General features: G+C 37.5%; 1 non-coding gene across 1 annotated transcript; it reads right to left on the reverse strand.

The window, feature by feature from the left end:
* Positions 1 to 223: 223 nt before the first annotated feature.
* On the reverse strand, positions 224 to 4,324 carry LOC105940501 (uncharacterized). Its single transcript, XR_003023118.2, has 4 exons — positions 4,175 to 4,324; positions 3,324 to 3,412; positions 2,383 to 2,506; positions 224 to 2,258 (listed from the first exon to the last, which is right to left on the reverse strand). It is a non-coding gene; the product is annotated as an uncharacterized LOC105940501 (transcript).
* Between the last annotated feature and the right edge of the window lie 1,434 nt (positions 4,325 to 5,758).

Consider the following 5,758-nt stretch of genomic DNA (forward strand, 5'->3'; position numbering starts at 1 on the left):
ATAGTCACTGACGTTTGATTTAGAAAATCCTGAATTTATAATGTTTATTAGTAACATTTCTGCTCACGTTCAAAACGTTGCACAAAAGGCAAAAACAGACCCAAAATCCAAACTGATACAAAAAGCGTGCAGAACCAGAGCACAATGGGGAGGATTGATTGGACACAAGACACAGGTGAACATAATAAAGATGTTGTGGATTAATAAATATTGGAATCTGAACTGATTTTCTGAGATTTATTGAAAGAACTTTGCACATGCTAATGAAGTATAGATAAATTTTTTTTTTTACATTTTTGCATAAATGTTCCTTGTATAAGACAGGTATAACTACATATGTGTAGTACAGAGAGCTTTGATGAATTGAGTAAAATACAAATTTTTCATCACATTGTCATCATTTGCAACCTTTTGATTATTTTTAATCACTCTTATGAGATAAAATGTGTATGTAGTAGAGATAATAGGAATAATGATGAACAATAATAGTAATATAATAGTAAAATAATAATAGAAAATTAATAGCAATAAAAACAAATCCATAAAAACTGCTTACACAGCTAGGGTTTACATAAACGTATCATAAAACAATGAAATTAAATCATTCGTTCATTCTGTATCAACCTGTTGTTTATACAGATTTGCAAAGGGTTCTTACAGTCAGGTCTCTAACACAGGGGATGACACAGCATCCACACAGTGTTAAGAGAGCTAAAGCTACAATGACACCCGTCATGAGTGACAATAGCAAGGCTTTCCCTTTCCCGAAAATGCTCTCAAACCATTTAAAAATTGATATTTCTGTGCCGGCATTCTCTTTAAGTTCATCAGCCAATTTTTCCAATTTGTTGAGTGCTACTGTAAAAGAGCCATCAGCAGCAGTATTATTAGGGATGAAGGTACAACACGCGTCACCAAAAATCACACACACGCCGCCCTTTTCAGCTAACAACATGTCAAGCGCAATTCTGTTCTGCCATGTCATGAGACTAGTTGCATGCATTTGTTCTCCTAGAGCTTTGAGTGCATGTGTAGTGAAATTAACAAATCTCTGCTGGTTGTAATAGATATAATTTATCCATGCTGTGTTTTTGTTGGTTTCTATCACAGATCCATATGGAATCCATGATGTAAATCCAGCAGCAATTTCATTACGTGCTTTATACTGATCAGGGACCCCTCGAGGGACACCTATGGCGTCAATATACACTTTAGAGTCATCCTCAAAGATGTGAGTGGAACGTTTAAACCTGCTGTGAAGGGGTATTGCCTGCGATTGAACGTGTGGATAAATCATGGTTTCTTGTATTAATTTAACTCTGATGCAAGTGCCTTTCCAATTTTGAGGTAAGACCGATCGCAGCCGTCCGTTTCCACACAGCCACCATACACCAACTGCTATTTGATCTGGATTTTGCAACGAAGTGACAAATGGGCGCTTTGCTACCAACTCAGAGCGTCTGCAGGTCATGCAGTCTTTTGTAATTTTTACTGTAGTTTCGTAATTAGTCTTATATAACAGTGCACCATCACTGCTGCTATAGTGGTTGCGAACATCCCAGAGGTATTTACAACTGGCATTTACTGTGCCCACATCAGTGGTGCCGTAGGAAGAGATAAAACAATCAGTTACATTTAGCTCGGACGGTATAAATACATTCTGTGGTGGTTCAAAGAGTATTGGAGGCTTAATGAAATCCGTTGATGGAATGAAATGACCACAAAATTTGGACATTTTGGATGATGTTTTAGAATTTGTATAGTATATATCACAGAGGAACTTACAGATATAATTGCTATTGTTACTAGAGAAATGAGGATCTGATGCACAGGTTTCTGAGGTGTCAGGAACCGGTGTCACCATAATAAGCGGTCTAGCTGCCATACAGAATGTGCATGAGTAATTTGTTAGTGAAGTGACTGTGAAATTTGCGTACTGTAGCCACAAGTTATTTTTGATAACCTCAGGACTAGAGAAGGGGTTGGAACTCTTTGAAAGGGAATGCCTTGAACAAGTTTTACAAGCCTTTCCTGTATCTGCAATGTTTGGAAAGTCATGTGAGTGTTTATCACGTGTAAAAATGACCAGACAGGTCAAACAAATAGCCACTGCAATCAGAAAACATGCTGAACCACTCAAGCAACAGCATCCTAATCGCAATTGCCTGCATTCCATCCCTTGTTTGTGATCTGTATGTGACTTAGGAGGAAGGCTCACTCTAGTTGACGGAGGGCACGTTTTCATCATTCCAACAAAGCTGTAGGTTGAAACGGCAGAGTAAATTGTACACATTTGTTGTCTTTCTCAACATCAATGTGGAAATTTTTCAACCCTATGGGTTATTACTGTCATTGAGAAATCCAACTGCCAAGTGGGATTACCTTTGACCTTAACTGCTGTCTGTGTTATCAGTAGTTCCTGGATAGTTCCGATCAGGACACAGTATGCTGGGCTGAGAGTGTAGGTTTGTTTGGGCTGGTTGTGGAAGGACTGTTTTAACCTGCTCTGGAGAGAGGACAGAGGAGATGACAGTTACACAATAGCACAACTAATCTTCTTCACATTGTTCTGTGGTTCAAAGAGGGTTTCCTGGGGGCCTTATACCCATATTTGCTGGCTACCCAAACTTAAAAGGGCTGAGACCATGGTAACTTTTACACTAGTTCTCATGTGCATTAACACTAGAGGAAAGGCTCTTAGCTCGCTGAGTCCTCTTTCTGAACAACATTTGCTTGGTTTAGTCTCTACAGAAGCATTCTCTCTTTCTACTTCCCAGTTCTAGCACAGTGATGTCTGATGTCTATCTAATCACTTTTTTAAAAGATGTGGTGGCAAAAGCTGCTTCAGTATCACTACTGAGCTTGCCTGAAATTCCCTGTCTTCAGATGATTTCTTGCAATAAGGTTTTGCCCACTACAACTGCATCTTGTTTGCTAGAAGGGAAAACTTCCATCAAATGGAATAAACTTCTTTCTTGCTTTTTTTTCTTTCATTTGGACTAGTTTGATTTTACTTAATTTGAACCAGATTTTCTGCCTTGGATTTTAGTTCCAGGTAGTATCCACCTTTATCTCTAGATTATCAGTGATAACCAATATTTATTTGTGAATTCATCTCCAATAGGTTGCCACTTACGTAACCCACAAAGCTGTCATCCTGCATCTGCCCTCAGGTGATGAGCCAAAAACAACTATTTTTAAGAACTGTTTCTTTGAATGGCAGACCCTCTTACCAAACACAGAGCAATTTAAAATATCTTAAAATAAATTATTTGTCTTTAAAAAACTGATAGTGCAATAAAAAAAAGTCAAGTTGGTCTCACCTGCTCTCCACACTGGATTCTTTATCAATTAAGATTATAGTAGTGATTCTAAGCACTCTTTCAGACTCCCTGCACCGGCACAGGTTTTCCTGGATTAAAACAAAAGCAGAGAAGAAGCTCATGTGAGAAATCCCATTTCTCATCACCATAATTGTTGTGGTAAAATAAGCAGAGCTTTTAAGCTGGACTGATTTTCTGTGATTCACTGAAAAAACCTTTTGAACAGGGATCATACAGCATGAACAGTCTTGCCACCATCACTGATACAAAAATAAATTTAAAAAAACTCTTTGATACCCATTTTATGGGTACAGCTTTTGTTTATTCAGCTGTAGGGACCATCATGTAGACACCAGCCTATTAATTAACCCTGAACTGACTTCCTTAAACCCTAATAATGAACTCTATTAACATAGAGTCACACAAACTTTCTTGGTACTAAAAGTTACAATTACATACCACAGAGGTTTGAACTGCAACAAAATTTTGATAAAAACTCAGATACACAAATACGCTGAGGCCATGACAGAATGTGTCCACACATACTGTCACAATATTATGAGTATTATTTTGTTTTTGTTATAATGTAGTTCCAGAAAATATTTAAAAAATAGTCAAAACTACTAAATACATAGTGCATAAGTAAGATTAAAAACTGAGATTCACTGAAACTCCTAAACTCAGGTACATAAATACCCTACCACCATAACAGAATGTGTCCACACATGCAGACAGGACTTTCAAACAGAGTATTTTTATATACTAATATAAATTGTACACAAAAACTGACTACAATCACCTAAAATAAATATTGAAAGATTGATAAAGATGAAAGATGAAAAAATTCTTACCACCCCTTGTTTTCTGAAAACCAGCTGAACTGGTGTTGTTACAGATTTATACAGCAGAAGACCCAAGACAGGTAGTGGGGACCTGGACTGACTTCCTTAAATATAAACTGAGCTGAAGGAGGAGGTCTAAGTTTTGTTCAGTGAGTTAGAGCGGAAATTCTTTGTAGACTTATAATAACATATTTGCTGCATAAAGTTACCTCATCCATCTTGGTGTGAGGGCTGGGAGCTTTTTTTTTGGAATAGAAAATATGTAGTCACTGGAAAAAAATGCACAGACACAGCTAGGGCTGGTGGTGGTGGTGACTTTGGCTTCAGTTTAACAGTATTATTGATTAATGTAAATGTTTTTTTATTTATTTATTGAACATAAAAATCTTTTTAAGAGATTAACACACAAGTTGTTTTTTGGTTCACCCAAAATGCCAAAGTAGGTTACCGATTTGTGAAAGCCTTAATATTAAGCCCTCTAACACTTTCTCTGTGTCTCAGTGACTTAGAGCCACTCTTTCCTAAATTAGAACCTGCAGAGCACCCAGGGTGTCCTGTCCAACCTCAGGATGACATGGCAGGAGCTGCTGCTGCTGGTGATCATCCTCCTCTCCCTGTTGCAGAATCCTGCCTTTCTCCAACAGCCAGCTGGAACAGGTCTTCATAGGACCTGTGTAGGGACGCTTTAGGTGAACCCACACAGCAGACTGTAGAACAGATGTGGGCCCAACACTGTGGGCAAGTGGAGCTCCCACTTATGCATGATTTTGTACAGGAAATAGACAAAATGTCACTTCTACATGGGCGCTAATATTTGACATCAGTCTAAGCAGCTGTATCAAACATTTTATTGTAATACATTTCACAGGACATTATCTATATTTTCCATTCTGTTTGTTGCTGGATTGGTGGAGATGTTCTTACCTGACTGTCAGTTTCATTTTTTTCTATCTGGGCACTTATTTTTCTTTTTATAGATGATTTATTTATCAATCAATTGTGTCCTGGTAGACTTGGATCTGACTGAGGTGACGGTGGCTAGGGGGTAACATGTACACACATTCCTGAAAATATTATTGGACTGAAAATAAATGCTTAAAAATTCTCATAACTTTTACTGAAAACTGAAATCGCTGAATCTTTTCCCTTTTGAATTTCTTGTACTGTATAACTGATGCTGAGCTATGACGCTGAGTGATCTGAGTGAATAGTGAATGGAGAGTTTTTTGTGGCTGGCTTTACGGTGGGAGTGCAGTATTTACTTAATAATAATAATAAACATTATTTATAAAGCACACTAAAAACCAAGGTGCTTGACAAAATAAGATGGGAAAAAGGAGATGGGAGAGGGAAAGAGAAATGAAAGGACCTGGCACGTATTGAATATAAAACCATGACAATCATAATACATAAAAGTAGTTAATAGTTAATAAAGGCATAATAAATAGAAATGTGTCAAGACACACCACATATTAGCTAGATGGAAAAGCAATATTTAAAAAATAAGTCTCTAACCATGATTTAAACAATGGCATAGAGTCAGACGCCCGGATAACAACAGGAAGACTGTTCCATGAGACTGGGTCAGCTACG

Source organism: Maylandia zebra, linkage group LG3 (assembly GCF_041146795.1).
Source record: "Maylandia zebra isolate NMK-2024a linkage group LG3, Mzebra_GT3a, whole genome shotgun sequence".
Lineage (NCBI taxonomy): Eukaryota > Metazoa > Chordata > Actinopteri > Cichliformes > Cichlidae > Maylandia > Maylandia zebra.